Genomic DNA, 17,083 nt, shown 5'->3' with positions numbered 1-17,083 from the left:
CTACTGTCTCGATCGGCAACAATGTTCCTGATGGGCTATTGGTGGTGCAGGTCGTAACCAGCCAGGGCGGAGCTGAAGTCTGCGCCACCCTGCTGATTACGACCTGGTTCTACGCCAGCCTTTCCATCATGTACCTGGAGGGCAAAGGCCTTGAAGCCAACCACCACAGTTCACAGCCAACCATTGCAAGGGAAATTCATCTAGTATCATCATCTGCTATTTTAGGTTACAGAAAAAAAAAACAATTGAAAAGCCAACAATGACTCTTCACCTGGGTCAAAACTGAATGTAACAGATAAAATTATATAAAGTTAGAGATTCCTCAGCTCCCAGAAGATGAGTTGTAGAAATAGAATTGTATATATGTATGACAGCTCGCCCATAGACAGAGGTGAAGAGATGTCATAGTGACAATGTCAGTTACTGCATATAAGTGGTCCAAGAGTGTTCAGGATGCAATAGATATTTTAGGTATTGGCCCAATTTCTATTCAAATGTTATATAGCCGTATTCCTGTTGTCTATATATGGTGCATTCAAATGTTACTAGGATATATAGTTCAAATAGATATTTGTCTAATGTGGTTATGTCAGTGAATCACACATTCTTCAATATACAGACTTTTACAATTGCTAGCTAGGTGGCAAACCATGGAATGGGACCTCATCAATGTCAGTAATGTTATGTAAAATGGCTCCCCTAGCTACAAGCTGGAGGTCATAGTACTTGATGCACTTAACGTTTTCCAGTATGGGGTCAGAACAGGGCAATGTCCAGTATAGTCACTTTACAATTCCAACACAATTCATGGCACACTCCTACTTACTTCAATGGTATAATGTAATCTTTCAAAATAGGTGAACCTGATTCAGAATTGTCTCTTACCATTTTCATGAGAGAGTAGTATTAAAGATCAGAACTCATCTCACTGTTCATGAGCGAATTGCAGCTAGCAATATAAGCATGGGTCAGTACCTTTTAGTTTAGAGAAGAGTTCTAAGATGAGGACCTTCTAGATGCCTGTTACCACCCATTTGCTTGATCACCATTTTGTAACAAGGATGCTAATAGAAGAGGAATATAATGAGAAGTAAGAGCATCACAACATGTCCTTGACACAGCGTACTAGTTGTTTCTTTTGCCAGTATTGGGAGGGTCGTAATTGGAGTCCATATTGGCAAATTAAGTTATCTTAAATAGTCCATGGGTCAAGAACCACAATACTAGTTGTTGGAATTTTCACTTTTGCAGGGTCATCCCCAGACTTTTTTCTTCCTTCCTCCTATTTTTTCTGACCAGTTCCTGTTGACTTTTGAACTCTGAGCACTTTACCACTGCTAACCAGTGATAAAGTGTATATGCTCTCTGTGTACATTGTATGTAATTGGTTTATTCAAGATTGGCATATTTGATTTACTAGTAAGTCCCTAGTATAGTGCACTAGAGGTGCCCAAGGTATGTAAACCAAATGCTACTAGTGGGCCTGCAACACTGGTTGTGCCACCCACATGAGTAGCCCTGTAATCATGTCTCAGACCTGCCACTGCTGTGTCTGTGTTTGCAGTTTTAAACTGTAAATTCAGCTTGTCAAGTGTACCCACTTGCCAGGCCTAAACCTTCCCTTTTCTTACATGTAAGACACCCCTAAGGTAGGCCCTAGGTAGCCCCAAGGGCAATGTGCAGTGTATGGTTAAGGTAGGACATATAGGGGGTTATTCTAACTTTGGAGGAGGTGTTAATCCGTCCCAAAAGTGACGGAAAAGTGACGGATTTACCACCAGCCGTATTACGAGTCCATTATATCCTATGGAACTCGTAATACGGCTGGTGGTATATCCGTCACTTTACCGTCACTTTTGGGACGGATTAACACTCCTCCAAAGTTAGAATAACCCCCATAGTAATGTGTTTTATATGTCCTGACAGTGAAATACTGCAAAATATGTTTTTCACTGTTTCAAGGCCTGTCCCTCTCACAGGTTAACATGGGGGCTACCTTTAAATATGATTAAAGTATATATTCCCTGTGGGAGGGGATAGACATGTGGAGTTTGGGGTCTCTGAGCTCACAATTTAAAAATACATATTTTAGTAAAGTTGCTTTCAAGGTTGTGTGTTTGAAAATGACACTTTTAGAAAATGGGCATTTTTCTTGCTTAAACCATTTCTGTGACAATGCCTGTTTGTGGATTACCTGTCTGGGTCAGTTTGACAGTTGGGCTTTTTGAAGCTCTCACTAGGCAGTGACACAAAGGGAGCTGGGGTGTAGTCTGCATTTCCTGGTGAGCCATCTGTGCTAGGAGGGAGGGGAGGAGTGGTCACTCACTCCTGAAGGGCTGTGCCTGCCCTCACACAATACAGTCTCCAACCCCCTGGTGTGTGTCTGGGGCCTGACCTGGGCAAGGCAGGATTTTACAAACAAGAGAGACTTTGCTTTGAAGTAAGCCTACTTCAAAGGGCAAAATGTGTATAAGAAGGGCACCCAAAACTACAGACTTTAGAACACTTCTGGAAACGAAGAGGAACCTCTGCCTGGAGAAGAGCTGAAGAGCTGAGGAAGAAGAGCTGCCCTGCCTGTGACTGTGCGTTGTGGAGCTCTCCTGCAGTTGCTGCTTCTGCCTTTGCTAGAGGACAAAGACTGGACTTTGTGTGCCTTCCATCTTGTGAAGAACTCTCCAAGGGCTTGATTTAGAGCTTGCCTCCTGTTGTTTGAAGTCTCAGGGACAGCAAAGACTTCTGTCTGCCAGCACCTGGAGCCTCTGCTGAGACTTCTACTCTGCCAAGTGGTGCCCATCCAGTTCCTGGGACCCTGAAAGTAGAATTTGGCAGCCCAAGAGTGAGAAATCCACGCACCGACCGCCGTGCAGTGAAAAGATTGACGCAACTCTAAATTAAGGTAAAAACAAGCAAGATTTGATAATCTCTAGTTGAAAATATCACTTTGATATCAATAAGAATAGTCTTAAGTCCTTAAAAGCAGCAAATGTCTCTTGCAAGCACAAAGTACCTGGTTTGCGTAAAAATTACACGCACGGAGACCGCAGAGGAGGAGATATGTGGAAAACGAAGGGCGTGCATCAGATTTGCGGGCGCATACAGACGATGCGTCAATTCTTTTCCATGTGACAAGGGCTTTGTGTCGGATTCCGGCGTGCAGGCTTGAATCCTCTTTGCAATGCGGAGTCTTTTGGCGCACAGGGACAATGCGGAGGAATCCTGGGTGCGCAGGACAAAGTCACACAGGCTGCGTTGATCCAGTGGGTGATGTGTCAGAGTTTTCTGTCGCAGGGCAGGCGCTGCATCTATTCCTTACTTAGAAAGTTGAGCTGTGGCGTTCCGGTTTGGCGATGCATGGATATGGTGGGCTGTGCGTCGAAGTTCCAGTCACAACGCTGGCACTATGTCGATCTCCACTTGGGGAGCCGGGCTGCATTGTTCCGGGTTGGCGAGTCAGTGATTCTTCCACCACGAGGCAGGCTGTGCATTAATTCTGGCAGGCTGTGTGTCAATTTTCACCACACAAGAAGTTTTTTGCAGTGATTAAGGCCCTCATTACAACCCTGGCGGTCGGTGTTAAAGCAGCGGTAATACCGCCAACAGGCCGGCGGTAAAAAAAATTGAATCACAACCATGGAGTAAACCGCCAACATAGACAACCACTTTAACACTCTGCCCGCCATGGCGGTGTAGGAAGGTAGCCTCTTTCTAGCCTTGTTACCCCACTTTTGGTCTGTTTGTGAGTATATGTCAGGGTGTTTTTACTTTCTCACTGGGATCCTGCTAGCCAGGGCCCCGGTGCTCATAGTGGAAACCCTATGTTGTCAGTGTGTTTGATATGTGTCACTGGGATCCTGCCAGCCAGGACCCCAGTGCTTATACGTTTGGGGCCTATATGTGTTCCCTGTGTGGTGCCTAACTGTATCACTGAGGCTCTGCTAACCAGAACCTCAGTGTTTATGCTCTCTCTGCTTTTAAAATTGTCACTGAAGGCTAGTGACTAATTTTACCAATTCTGATTGGCACACTGGAACATCCTTATAATTCCCTAGTATATGATACCTAGGTACCCAGGGTATTGGGTTCCAGGAGATCCCTATGGGCTGCAGCATTTCTTTTGCCACCCATAGGGAGCTCAGACAATTCTTACACAGGACTGCCACTGCAGCCTGAGTAAAATAACGTCCACGTTATTTCACAGCCATTTTACACTGCACTTAAGTAACTTATAAGTGACCTATATGTCTAACCCTCACTTAGTGAAGGTTAGGTGCAAAGTTATTTAGTGTGAGGGCATCCTGGCACTAGCCAAGGTGCCCCCACATTGTTCAGAGCAATTTCCCAGTACTTTGTGAGTGCGGGGACACCATTACACGTGCTCACTACATATAGGTAAAAACCTATATGTAGCGTCACCATGGTAACTTCGAACATGGCCATGTAACATGTCTAGGATCGTGGAATTGTCACCCCAATACCATTCTAGTATTGGGGGGACAATTGCATGCATCCCCGGGTCTCCAGCATAGAGCCTGGGTACTGCCAAACTAACTTTCCGGGGTTTTCTCTGCAGCTACCGCTGCTGCCAACCCCCAGACAGGTTTCTGCCCCCTTGGGGCCTGGGCAACCCAGTCCCAGGAAGGCAGAACAAAGAATTGCCTCTGAGTGAGGGTGTTACACCCTCTCCCTTTGGAAATAGGTGTGAAGGGCCTGGGAGGAGTAGCCTCTCCTGACCTCTGGAAATGCTTTGAAGGGCACAGATGTTGCTCTCCTTGCATAAGCCAGTTTACACCGGTTCAGGGATCCCCCCCCAGCCCTGCTCTGGTGCGAAACTGGACAAAGGAAAGGGGAGTGACCACTTCCTTGACCAGCACCTCCCAGGGGAGGTTCCCAGAGTTCCTCCAGTGTGTCCCAGACCGCTGCCATCTTGGATGCAGAGGTGTGAGGGCACAATGGACACCTCTGAGTGGCCAGTGCCAGCAGGTGACGTCAGAGACCCCTCCTGATAGGTGCCTACCTTTTTCTGTAGCCAGTCCTCCTCTGTGGGCTATTTAGGGTCTCTCCTGTGGGTATCTCACCATATAACAAATGCAAGAGCTCACCAGAGTTCTTCTGCACTTCCCTCTTTGACTTCTGCCAAGAATCGACCACTGACTGCTCCAGGATGCCTGCAAAACTGCAACAAAGTAGCAAGAAGACTACCAGCAACATTGTAGCACCTCATCCTGCCGGCTTTCTCGACTGTTTGATGGTGGTGCATGCTCTGAGGGCTGTCTGCCTTCACCCTGCACTGGAAGCCCACCCTGCACTGGAAGCGAAGAAGAAATCTCCCGTGGGTGGATGGAATCTTCCCCCTGCCAACGCAGGCACCAAACTTCTGCATCAACGATCCTCTGGGTCCCCTCTCATCTTGATGAGCATGGTCCCTGGAACCCAGGAGCTGGATCCAAGAGCCCCCGACAGTCCAGTGGCCTTTCTGTTCAAATTTAGTGGAGGTAAGTCCTTGCCTCCCCATGCCAGACAGTAATCCTGTGTACTGCGTGAACTGCAGCTGCTCGGGCTTCTGTGCACTTTTGTAAGACTTCCTTTGTGCACAGCCTAGCCCAGGTCCCCAGCACTCCGTCCTGCATTGCCCAACTCACTGAGTTGGACGCCGACTTCGTGGGACTCCCTTTTGTTGTGCTGTGGTGACCACCATGCTCAGATCTTCTGAATGCCTGTTCAGGTGCTTCTTCGGGTGCCGTCTGCTTTTGCATAGACTCTGTTGCTGAGTGCCCCCTCTGTCTCCCCCTCCAAGGGGCGACCGTCTGGTCCTTCCTGGGCAACACCCAAAATCTTCAAATGCAACTCTTGCAGCTAGCAAGGCTTGTTTGTGTTTTTTCTGCATGGAAACAACTCTGCATCCTCCAGAACACAGTGGGACATCTTCTGACCAAAGGAGAAGTTCCTGGCCCCTTCGGTTGTTTCAGAATCTTTGGCTTCTTCCACCCAGAGGCAGCCCTTTTGCACCTTCATCCGGGGTTTAGTGGGCTCCTGCCCCCCCTGGACACTTGCGTGACTCTTGGACTTGGTCCCCTTCCTTTACAGGTCGTCAGGTCCAGGAATCCATCTTCAGTGCTTTGCAGTCAGTTGTTGTCCTTGCAGAATCCCCTATCTCGTCTTTGCTGTCTTTCTGGGGTAGTAGGGTAACTTTACTCCTACATTTCAGGGTCTGGGGGGGTATCTTGGACACCCTTAGTGTTTTCTTACACTCCCAGTGGCCCTCTACACACTACACTAGGCCTGGGGTCCATTCGTGGTTCGCATTCCACTTTTGGAGTATATGTTTTGTGTTGCCCCTAGGCCTATTGTCTCCTATTGCATTCTATTGTTCTACACTGTTTGCACTACTTTTCTTACTGTTTACTTACCTAATTTTGGTTTGTGTGTATATTTTGTGTATATTGCTTACCTCCTAAGGGAGTATATCCTCTGAGATACTTTTGGCATATTGTCACTAGAATAAAGTACCTTTATTTTCAGTAACTCTGAGTATTGTGTTTTCTTATGATAGAGTGCTAAGTGATATAAGTGGTATAGTAGGAGCTTTGCATGTCTCCTAGTTCAGCCTAAGCTGCTCTGCTATAGCTACCTCTATGAGCCTAAGCTGCTAGAACACCTCTAATCTACTAATAAGGGATAACTAGACCTGGCACAAGGTGTAAGTACCACAATGTACCCACTATAAGCCAGGCCAGCCTCCTACAGGCGGTAGAAACAAACACCGCGGTGGTAACCGCCAACAGACAGGCGGAGGACAAAGTACCGCTCACCGTATAACAACAGGCCTATCCGCCACCTTTTCCCGGGTGGAAGCAATGTTATCAAAAGCACACCAGAAACAGTACACAGAAGGGAAACCACTCACCTCTCGACACCCAACGAGGAACCAGGATGCCATGGAGCCTGAGTTACACATACTGCCCATGCTGGTCTTCCTCCAGCTGTATCAGGAGCAGGACAGACGCCGTCGATGATCACGGTGAGTACTGCACCTACAACACGGGGGGAGGGAAAAGAGAGTGACACACACAAGCAACAGGCAATACCCCCTTCCCCACCCTCACCCACAACACCATACACACAAATACATGCAGCAATATTACATATACATCCCCCCACCCCCTGGAAGAACGCAAGGACAAAAGGAAATGATTATAACGATTGTGATCATGAAAAATCAGATAGTGAAAGTTCAAAAATCAGTACATATAAATATGTACACCAACTACACAAGTCCAGACAGTGTACCAATCATTGTCCGTGAACCAGTGCTCCCAAAATGCATGGGCGAAGCCCACACAAGATACCTGACTCAAAACAGAGAGTACACTGCAGGGGCATCAGATCGAGGTTAAACAGGCACCTCAGGGTGAAGGGGAGGAGGGGGGGCACCTCGGCCGGATGAACGCACGATGCCACTGCTGCACGGGGGGACTCCATGCCCATTGCTGTATCCTGGGGAGTGCAAAGCCACAGTCTCTCAAGTGTTTCCAGTGGGTGGTTTGCCCACTGCTGTATCCTGGGGAGTGCAAAGCCACAGTCTCTCAAGTCTCACAAGTGGGTGCTTTGCCCACTGCTTTATCCTGGGGAGTGCAAAGCCACAGTCTCTCAAGTCTCACAAGTGGGTGGTTTGCCAACTGCTGTATCCCGTGGAGTGCAAAGTCACAGTCTCTCAAGTCTCACAGGTGGGTGGTTTGCCCACTGCTCTATCCTGGGGAGTGCAAAGCCACAGCCTCTCAAGTCTCACAAGTGGGTGGTTTGCCCACTGCTGTATCCTGGGGAGTGCAAAGCCACAGTCTCTCAAGTCTCACAAGTGGGTGGTTTGCCCACTGCTGTATCCTGGGGAGTGCAAAGCCACAGTCTCCCAAGTGGATAACAGTCTCCACTGGTTCTGGAGGGGGAATTGTGCCCAGAGTGCTTCATCCTTCTAAGGACTGAGGTAGTGGATGCCTTTCTCCACTGGTTCTGGAGGGGGCATTGTGCCCAGAGTGCTTCATCCTGCCAAGGACTGAGGTAGTGGATGTCTTTCTCCACTGTTTCTGAAGGGGGCATTGTGCCCAGAGTGCTCCACATGCAGTGTGGCCAGTCCCATTCCCTCACCTGGGTGTGTATGCCACGAGATTGCCTAGGAACAGTTAGCATGATACACCATGGAGGCAGAGACATACCCCACCCTGCTGCGACTTCGCCTTCCACCTGCAGGTGCAAACAGTGATGAGAGTCATGCCTCATGGAAGCTGGCCAGGGTCCAGTAAGTCTCCTCCAGCCTCGGACGGCTGACCACTGCGGATGGTGGCCATGTCAGCGGTGGTGCCACTGTCCGAGCACGTCACGGGGCTGGTGGCGGTGCTTGCGGCGTTGTCTGTGGCGGCGGTGCTGGCGGTGGTGCATGTGTCAGCACCTGTTGCGGGACACAGCAGGACGTCTCCTGCAGCCTCGGACGGCTGCCCACTGGGGAAGATGCTGGGGACTGTTGCTGAGGCTGCAGACGTGCAGGTGGCAGTGCTGGTGGAGGTGCTGGTGGCGGTGCAGGTGGCGGTGCAGGTGGCGCTGCTGGTGGCGGGGCAGGTTGTGGTGTTCGCCGCCGTACAGGTTAGTATAGTCATTGACAGAAGGGGTTACACTAGTCCCTCAGTCTGTGCCACCGTGCCCTGTCCTGACCTGCTCTTCTGCTTTTGTCCCTTCCCCACCTTTGATGGTGCCGCAGGTGTTTTGCCACTTTCCCCTTTCGTTTTGGCGGAACCCTTGGTGGCTGGTAGGTGCGGCTTCTCCCTCCGGGATGTGGGTACCTTCTTCACCTTGGCAGGTGGCGGAATGTCCTTGGCCTCGCAAGGTGGCACACTGGCAGCCCTGATGGGCGGTGCACTCGATGACCCCGCAGTTGCTGGCACCACTGTGCTGGGGGATTTGGTGGCTGAGGTGCTAGGCTGGGACCTGGAAAGCCTGGCCCTAGGGAAAGGACGGCGGGGAGGTGAAGGGAAGAGGTCAAAGTTTGCCAGGAAAAGTTTTTTAGACACACTGGGATGGGAAGATGGAGGGGGTTAGGGAGTGGAGGAAGAGGTAGTGGTTGTAGAAGGTGTACGTTTGCTGAATTTGGGTGAAGGTGCATGGGCCGGAGGTTGTTGTGAGGTGGATGGCTGTTGGGTGGGTGTGTGCCTGCGTTTGTGTACTTTGGGAGGAGGGCTCACAGACACACTGGGAGAGGACACTGGGGATGTTTGCATGGTAGTGGGGGTGGTGATTGCACGTGAGCTGTGTGTGGTGATGGGGGTGCCGGTGATGGAGGTAGTGACTAAGGATATACTGCATGCAGGTGTGAGTGGAGATGAGACAGGGAGGGGGAGGAGGACGTGGAGGAGGGGGACACAGTGGAGGCAGTGGATGTTGCTGTGCCTGCATGGGTATGGTGCTTGTATGAGTGCTTGTGGGATGTGTGGTGCTTCTGTTTGCCATGTCCACTCTTGTGTGTTGATCAGTGTGCATGCTGGTCTGATGGTGTGCTTGGGATAGGCTGAGGTACAGGGGATTGGGTCTGGGTGGAGGAAGATGGAGGGGGGAGGCTGGACACAGGGACAATTGCTGCCATCAGTGCTGAGGCCAGAGGCTGAAATGCACTTTGTTTGGCTGCCTGCCCAGAATGAATGCCCTCCAGGTATGCATTTGTTTGTTGCAAATGCCTCTCAGCACCCTGGATGGCATTCAAAATGGTAGATTGCCCGACAGTGAGGGATCTCAGGAGGTCAATAGCCTTCTCACTGAGGGCAGCAGGGCTGACTGGGGCAGGGCCTGAGGTGCCTGGGGCAAAGGAGATGCCCACCCTCCTGGGTGAGCGGGCACGGGACACACGCTGAGGGGCTGCTGGGAGGGCGGTGCTGGTAGGGGGGTGGCAGCTCTACCTGTTGATGCAGTGGGCAAAGAGGTGCCCGCCACAGCAAGGGAGCTCCCATCAGAGGAGTCGCTGTCGCTGGTGTATGCTCCTGTCCCCGTTGTGGAGCTCCCCTCGCCCTCCGTCCCACTGGTGGCTTCAGACTCCATTGCTTCACCGTCCAGGGCCAAGTGCGTTGCAGCTCCTTCCTGCTCTGGTGCCACTGCTCCTCTGCCAGATGATACTATTGCATGCAAGAACAGGGAAACAAAACAAAAAGGGGGGTGGGAGACAGAAGTAGCACATGTTCAGTGCATGCAACATCACTACCGTTGGCGGACACAACACACAGTGAGCAGCCCTATGCACTAAGCCATGCACTAACAGTTCCTAGCAAATTCACATGGCCATGGGGCTGAGGCCTAAACCCAATTACTGCACACCTGGAAGTCACAGGAGCCTGACTAGGTGTAGATGGCTATTGCCAGTAGTGGGGTTGGGGTGCCACAGAGCCTGCCTAGCAAGGGACCTTGCCTACCAAGTTTGCCCTGGCCTAGGGGAACCCACAGCCCACCTCCCCCACCCAGACACCTCGTAATGCGTGCAGAGTCAGCTGAATTAGAGTGTACTCACCCCCTTGTGGCTGCTGTGATGCCCTTAAGTGCCCATCCAACTCCTGATAGGCCACCACCAGAATCCGGTACATCAGGGGATTCATGGTGCAATGGGCACCCCTTCCACGTTGGGAGGCCATCCCCAGTTGGGCCTCCACCATCTTCTTGCTCCAGAGGTGCAGGTCCTCCCATCTTTTACGGCAGTGGGTGCTCTGTCTATGGTAGACCCCCAGGCTCCGGACGTCCTTGGTGATGGCATACCCTTCTCCTGGTGGGTGCTGACCTAGAGGAAAAGTGAAGTAAAAATGGATTTTTCTAGCCCGTACATTTCATCTCACGCATTGCCAAACACCTCCCACCCTGGCCCAGACATACATACACACACAATCCTGACATGCTGGCCTGTCCCCCTCCCCAAACTCTTCCATCCACGACACTCCATACACTCAGGTGCCATCCACCATGCTCACCGAGTACTTACCTGTTTGTCTGGAGGACCGTACAGTTTCGTGTACTGGGGGAGGACCCCATCCACCAGTTTCTCCAACTCCTCCGAAGTGAAGGCAGGGGCCCTTACCCCAGACACAGTAGCCATTGTAGCTTCCAGACACAGGTCACAGCAGCATCTTGCAGTGTAGGTCCTCTCCTGTTGAAGGTCAGGTATCAAGTGAGTGAACAGAAAGAAAATGGCGGCCACCTCCGTGGCGGTGCGTACCGTCACTGCCGGCGTACATCGTCATTGGCTCCTGGGACCCATAGGGCCCAATGTTAACTAATGCTGAATTGCGCCGCGGTCTTCGACCGCCCACGGCGACGGTGTACAACACCAGCGCAGTTACCTCATTTCCCCTTGTCCCACCTTACAGGTCAGGCAGCCGCCATTTCAGGGGGCCACATGGGATGGGAAAAAACTGCATCACACCTATCTAGGCCTGGAAGACAGACAGATACCGGCACATTGCAATTAACCTACGTTTTAGCAAATAACACATTGTGAAACCTAAGTGTTGGATGACCCTCTGCTGCCTGTTCTCCTCCATAGGGCACGTCTGCTAGAGCAGGTGATGGGATGGCAGCATCCTCCGGTGTACAGACCCTTGGTGGACCTGTTGACAATGGAAGAGAGACACATCATTATCACATTCAGACTTGATTGTGCAACAATCATGGAACTGTGTGCCCAGTTGGAGGCAGACCTGATTTCAGCTATCCGCCATCCCACAGGAATCCCCCCTCTAGTGCAGGTTCTGTCTGTACTCCATTTCCTGGCCAGTGGGTCTTTTCAAACAACAGTGGCCATGGCATCAGGGATGTCCCATCCAATGTTCCCTAACGTGTTGTCCAGAATGTTATCTGCCCCACTGAAACACATGCGCAGCTCGCAGCTACATCGTTTTCCCTCAAGCGGAGAATTTGCCCACAGTGAAAGGTGACGTTTATGCCCTGGGACATGTCCCCAACCTCATTGGTGCCATTGATGGTACACATGTGGTATTTGTCCCCCCCCACAGGAATGAACAGGTGTACAGAAACCGGAAAAACTACAATGCGATGAATGTGCAGATGGTGTGCTTGGCGGACCAGTACATCTCCCATGTGAATGGCAAGTATCCTTGCTCTGTGCATGAGGCTTACATTTTGAGGAATAGCAGCATCCCTTATGTGATGAGGCAACTCCAGAGGCACCGGGTGTGGCTAATAGGTGAGCCCAAGGTCCCAACACAGTTGACATAGGTGTCTGGGTATGGGGTTGTCCCTAAGGGTTAGTGTGTGTCTAACAGTTGTCCCTCGACATTTGCAGGTGACTCTGGTTACCCCAACCTGTCATGGCTACTGACCCCAGTGAGGAATCCCAGGACAAGGGCAGAGGAACGCTACAATGAGGCACATGGGTGAACTAGGAGGATTATAGAACGCACCTTCAGCCTCCTGAAGGCCAGATTCTGGTGCCTCCATCTGACAGGTGGCTTCCTATACTACTCACCGAAGAAGGTGTGCCAGATCATCGTGGCCTGCTGTATGCTGCACAATCTGGCTTTGCAATGCCAGGTGCCTTTTCTGCAGGAGGATGGGCCAGATGGTGGTCTTGTGGCAGCTGTGGAGCCTGTGGACAGTGAAGAAGAGGAGGCAGAAGAAGAAGATGTCGACAACCGAAACAACATCATCATGCAATACTTCCAGTGAGACATAGGTAAGAAGATGTATCTGCTTCCCCCATCTCATACTATTGTTGGTGCTAGCATAAGTCTGTAATTTTCACTCAGTGTATGGACCCTGACTTGTTACTTTGCCTTTCCATTTCACAGATCTGGGTCCCACTTTGTGCCCTTTGCTATGTTTACTGCTGGCCTACAGCTGTGTTATATTGGTATGTGAACATGTACATTGACATTGCTATATTACAGAGGTTTTGCAATTACACATTAGTGAAAGCACAGACAGACTCCAGATTGTTTTGTGATTCATATGTGTTTATTTCTGTGCAAATAAGTGGAGGGAATGTGTGAAATGGGCTGGGGTGATGGTGGAGCAATGTCCATGACAGAATCCAGTCTATTTGTTTCACAGGTGCATTGTCCAATGGGGCATAGGAAGTGGAGCAATGGCAGTTTAAGGTGGACAGGGTGACAATGTGGGACAGAAGGGTAACATTCAGGGGGGTCTTATTTCCTGGCGGGGGTCTTGGCAATGTTCTCTGTCTTGTTCCTGGATCTCAGGGACCATTTGCGGGGTGGTTCTCCAACTGCAGGGGCTGGGGTGCTGGTGGCTTGTTGTTCCTGTGGCGGTGTTTCCTGTCCACTAACACCGGCGGAGGTGGAGGGCTGTTCATCCAGGCTAGTGTCAGGGGTCCGTTAGTGTGCCACTGTGTCCCTCCTGGTGTTGAGAAGGTCTGACAGCACCCCTGCAATGGTGACCAGGGTGGTGTTGATGGATTTCAAATCCTCCCTGATCCCCAGGTAGTGTTCCTACTGCAGCCGCTGGGTGTCCTGAAACTTGGCCAGTATCATGCCCATGGTCTCCTGGGAATGGCGGTAAGCTCCCATGATGTTGGAGAGTGCCTCGTGGAGAGTGGGTTCCCTGGGCCTGTCCTCTCCCTGTCGCACAGCAGTCCTCCCAGCTTCCCTGTTATCCTGTGCCTCTGTCCCCTGAACCGTGTGCCCAATGCCACTGCCCCCAGGTCCCTGACCATCCTGTGTTAGTGGGGTTGCCTGGGTTCCCTGTAGTGGTGGACACACTGCTGATTGACGTGTCCTGGGGACAGAGGGATGGGCCTGCTGGTGGGTGCTGTGGTGTTGTTTCCTGACAGGGGAGGTTCAGTGGTGGTTTGTGACTGTGTTAGGGAAACCGACTTTCCAGAGGTCCCTGATGGTCCGGGCTGGTCATCTTGATCCAGGTGTGCAGAGCTGCTGTCGTCACTGTGGGCCTCTTCTGTGGGGGACTAGATATGTCTGGCACCTCCTGTCCAGTGGCGTTGGGTATGGGTCCTGTTGGGGTGTAAATGCATAGTTATTGTATCTGTGTTTGCCATCTTGTGCAATGGGTGAGTTACCCGCTGCTCCTGTGCTTGCATGATTGCGGTGGCCCTTGTGTGATTGGTGATTTTGAGGCATGAGTGAGTCTCTCTACTGGACATGCTTTGGTGATGGGTGTCCATGCATTGGTGTTACATGCAGGGCATGATTTTGGGATGTGTGGGTTGTGTTAGTGGGGTATCTGTGGGTTGTTGGGGTGATGGGTGTAAGGGTGAGAGTATGTGAAGGCATGCAGGTGGGGTGGGGGGATATAGTAGTAAAGATATGACTTAGCAGAGTCCAGTCCTCCTGCTACTCCTGCGAGGCCCTCAGGATGCATGATCGCCAAGACTTGCTCCTCCCATGATAGTTGTGGGGGAGGAGGTGAGGGCCCACCGCCAGTCCTCTGTACAGCAATCTGGTGTCTGGATACCACGGAACGTACCTTCCCCGTAGGTCGTTCCACCTCTTTCTGATGTCATCCTGTGTTCTTGGATGCTGTCCCACTGCGTTGACAATGTTGACAATTCTCCGCCATAGCTCCATCTTCCTTGCAATGGATGTCTGCTGCACCTGTGATCCGAATAGCTGTGGCTCTACCCGGACGATTTCCCCCACCATGACCCTGAGCTCCTCCTCAGAGAACCTGGGGTGTCTTTGAGGTGCCATGATGTGGTGTGGGTGATGTGTGAGGTGGTGTCTGTTGTGAAGTTTGAGGGGATGTGTTGGTGTGTGTTGTTTGAGGTGCATGAATGTTGTGTGAGTGATGGTGTTGTGTGTCTGTGGATGCTGGTGTTGTGTTAGGTAGTCTCTCTCTCTGGCCTTCTTTCAGGATTTTGGCTGTAAGGGTTTGTGGGTGATGTGGGTGGGTGCTTTATATTGGATTGGGTGTGTGGGTGTGGTATGTGTATGTGTGTCAGGTGTGTGTATTTTGAATAGTCGAATGTGGTTGTGTTGTGTAAATGTGTGTATATTTTGAGCGCGGTGTTGATTTGTGGGTCGTGTTACTGTGGGCTTATTCCAGCTGGCGTGATGGTGCAGGTCTTGGTATCGCCAGTTTATCACTGACCTTTCGTGTGGCGAACTTGTGTGGGTGTCTGTATTGTGGCGGATTCCGAGCTGTGAGTCGTAATACCTGTAGAAGCATTCTGCCGCCACAATGGTGTGTTGGCAGTCTTCTGCACGGTGGAAAGCGGGATTTACCGCCAGGGTTGTAATGAGGGCCAAAGTATTTTTGGCCCTGAGACTTCAGGAACAGGAGGCAAGCTCAATCCAAGCCCTTGGAGAGCACTTCTCAGCAGAGCCAGAGGCCAGCAAGACAGCAGGACAACAGCAAGGCAGCAGTCCGTCTCAGAAAAGCAGTCCTGGTGAGTTCTTTGGGCAGCCAGGCAGTTCCTCTTGCCAGGTTGCAGGTTCTGGGGCAGAGTGTCTGTCCCAAGGAGTATCTTGAAGTGTCCAGAAGTGTCTAAATTGGTAGGGTCAGGGACCCAGTTAGTATACCCAAAAGTGCCTTTCAAGTGGTGGAGACTTCAATGAGTGGTTTTGAAGTGCACAAGCTTCCCTTTCAGTGCAACCCTGTCTGTCAAGGTCTCAGTAGGGGGTTTGGTAGTCCATTGTGTGAGGGCAGGCCACTGTCCTTTGAAATGTAAGTGTCAGGCCCTCCACCCATGCAGCCCAGGAAGACCCATTCAGTATGCAGTTGTGTGCATGTGTGACTGAGCATCCTGTATTTGTGGTTGTCTGGGTGAAATGCACAAGGGAGCTGTCAACCAGCCCAGATGTGGATTGTAAGGCACAGAAGGATTTAAGTGCAGAGAAATGCTCACTTTCTAAAAGTGGCATTTCTAAAATAGTAATATAAAATCCAACCTCACCAGTAAGCAGGATTTTGTATTACCCATCTGGCTATACTAATTATGACCTGTCTATCCCCTTTCTGATCAGAATCTACCACTCAAACAGTATATGTAGGTTGCCCTTATGTTAGCCTATGAATTGAGCAGGCATCACAGCAGTGGAAAACAAATTTAGGGTTTTTCCACTACCAGGACATATAAAACACACAGATATATGTCCTGCCTTTTACCTACACAGCACCCTGCCCTCTGGGTTCCATAGGGCCTACCTTAGGGGTGACTTATACGTAACAAAAGGAGTTTTAAGCAGGTACCTTTAAATGACAAGTCGAAGTGGCAGTGAAAGTGCACACCCAGGCATTGCAATGGCAGGCCTGAAACATGGTTAAGGGGCTACTTATGTGGGTGGCACAATCAGTGCTGCAGGCCCACTAGTAGTATTTAATTTACAGGCCCTGGGCACACGCAGTGCACTTTACTAGGGACTTACAAGTAAATTAATATGCCAATTGGGTATGAGCCAATGTTACCATGTTTTAAGGGAGAGAGCATATGCACTTTAGCACGGTTATGAGTGGTAAAGTGCGCAGAGTCCTAAAACCAGCAAAAACTGTGTCAAAAAGTGGAGGGAGGCAGGCAAATAAGTTGTGGGTGACCACCCTAAGTCTGTCAGGTGTAACAGTTTAATTGTGTGTATGAAGTTGGAAAGGCTCAGTGTAAGGAGGCACTAGCAAAATGTATGCACATTGTAAGTCAATGTTTCACTCATGTAGTGAAACAAAGGTTCAGTCAACTTGCTGGTAGAAACCAATGTCACATAATTGAGGAAAAGTAGTGTCCTGCACCTGATAGCTCATTTTACCTTACAAGTCCATGGTCGGCACCCGGGTTACACTTATAGAGTTACCCGGGTGCACACCATGGACTTCAAAGTAGGAATTGGTGATTCCAGCAGAGGGCCACACTCCTGCTCGCCCTTGCTGTTGGTGGACAGTGATGAGACAGTTGGTATGAGGAACAATGGGATCCACCTCAATAACCTCTTCTTAAACTGTCTGGGCAGATAGGACATTTTGATCCCTGCCACCTCTGGTCACAAACTACCACAGGTGTCCTCATGCTCTACCACTAAGCCTTTTGCCAACTTACCTGCAACTAATGCCAGCTCACTTAGCTGTGGATCACTGAAATTAAAAA

The sequence above is a fragment of the Pleurodeles waltl genome, chromosome 10 (assembly GCF_031143425.1).
Source record: "Pleurodeles waltl isolate 20211129_DDA chromosome 10, aPleWal1.hap1.20221129, whole genome shotgun sequence".
Classification (NCBI taxonomy): Eukaryota; Metazoa; Chordata; class Amphibia; order Caudata; family Salamandridae; genus Pleurodeles; species Pleurodeles waltl.
This window is presented reverse-complemented; position numbering follows the sequence as displayed.